Below are 1,912 nucleotides of genomic sequence, written 5' to 3'. Positions count from 1 at the left end.
CCAGATCAAGATTTAGCCAAGCTGCCAAGTTAGCATATTAGGGACTCTTAGGTTACTTCCCTAATGTTTATGTGAGATAACTTATTAATCAATAACTTATTCATCATCAACTTATGACTCATATTTCAACAACCAACTTGTCTGGTCATTTGGGATGTGGAATGTTCATCTTAAAATTCCATAACCCAAAGGAGCCTTTTGTTTTGCAGGGCTGATTGCTTTACCCACTTAAATGACTTTTTAAAGTCTTGAAAATCTTCAGTTAAAATGTTTTTCTCTTTAACTTTCTCATACAGTAAATACCAATTCTATATTTTTCTTTATCATCTCTCTCTTACTTATTTTAGTCTTCAAATATTCTCATTATTCTACCATAGGTGTAACTGAAAAGATTTTATCCCAAACTGTTATGATTTATTTTATTTTTCTGAGAGTCCTCTGGGCAATAAGCTTATTGCCCTCCTCTTTCTAGTGAGGAAATAAGATAGTCCTTGAATTCCAATGAAAACCAATTACAGGCACTTTCTCTTTTTCTGGGAGTCAGAAAAGGGTTAATAAGTTTGCAGTCAGTTTTAACTTCTTGGTAGGACTATCTCAAATCTGATTTTCTTTTGATTTCGTATGGCTTCATATACCAATTGTTTGCAGTACTGGAAAATGAGGGGTTGAATTTCTTTACTAATACAACTTTCTTTTCACCTTCACAATTTAGATTACTACGTATTTGAAACTTTCACATTCCATTCCTCCCAGTGGATTTTAATTAAGAGCCCCACAACTTTCAAATGGACTTTGACAAAAGTCTGTTAACAACCTGTTTTCTTTATTTTCCAATGCAAATTCCTCTCCCCTTTTTCTACTTGCTTTTTTACTATCATCATTCAAATAAAACATGTACTCTTTCCCCCTTCAAACCTCTGCTTAAAGCAGAATCACATTCATGTTCTCCTCCCCATTTTCACATATCTGCTTACATTGTTCATACAGCATATCCTGCACCAAATGTCTTTCATATGCTTATTCTACACCTCCCTCACCTGCTACATCTTGCTTCTGCCATCACTAAACTTACCTTCTACCAGGTATTCCGTCACCTGCTTTGAGTGGCTCAGAAGAGCCCTGATTATTATTACATATTCTCTTATCCAATTCACCTCAAATATTAATTTTGTTCACAGTATGAGTTCATAAATTATTTGGGTTTATACAAAATCACAGGCTATCAAATTGTATCGAAACACGTTTACACCTAAACCATGAAATCATTCTTGCCCAGAGTACATATTTGCATATCCCAATCAGTTACAACAAATATTTACAAATTCAGAAACCCTTTAGCAATATTCCAAACTCTTAATACCTGTTCCATTCCACATTTATAGATTTATAAACTTTATAGATTTATTTTATATAAAATTTATAGATTTAAAACTTCTCTTTCATGCTCATAAAATTTTCAATTGTTGCTTGCTTCATATATATTAAAATAACATCATCACATTCTCATTTGTAAACCCAAATTTATATTATACAGAATTTTCTCCATATTGCGTTACATTTTTTTCTTCTAAGCTGGTACTAAATTCTTATACATTTATAATTTGTTACACCCTCATTTTCATTCAGCAACCAGCAGAGCACTTTCAGGAGTTTGCTTCTCATCTGCTTCTTCATTTATTTATTTAGGCCCTTACCTTCTGTCTTAGACTCAATACTGTGCATTGTTTCTAAGGCAGAAGTGCAGTAAGGGCTAGGCAATGGGGGTGAAGTGACTTGCCCAGGGTCACACAGATAGGAAGTGTCTGAGGCTAGATTTTGTTATAGGTGGTTTGTAAGGTAGTAATAAATTTAAGATAGGAAAGAGACAAACCAAAGCAGAACCTGGCTGGGATCATGGACATTCTCATATAGA

This window comes from Gracilinanus agilis, chromosome 2 (genome assembly GCF_016433145.1).
Source record: "Gracilinanus agilis isolate LMUSP501 chromosome 2, AgileGrace, whole genome shotgun sequence".
NCBI lineage: Eukaryota > Metazoa > Chordata > Mammalia > Didelphimorphia > Didelphidae > Gracilinanus > Gracilinanus agilis.
This window is presented reverse-complemented; position numbering follows the sequence as displayed.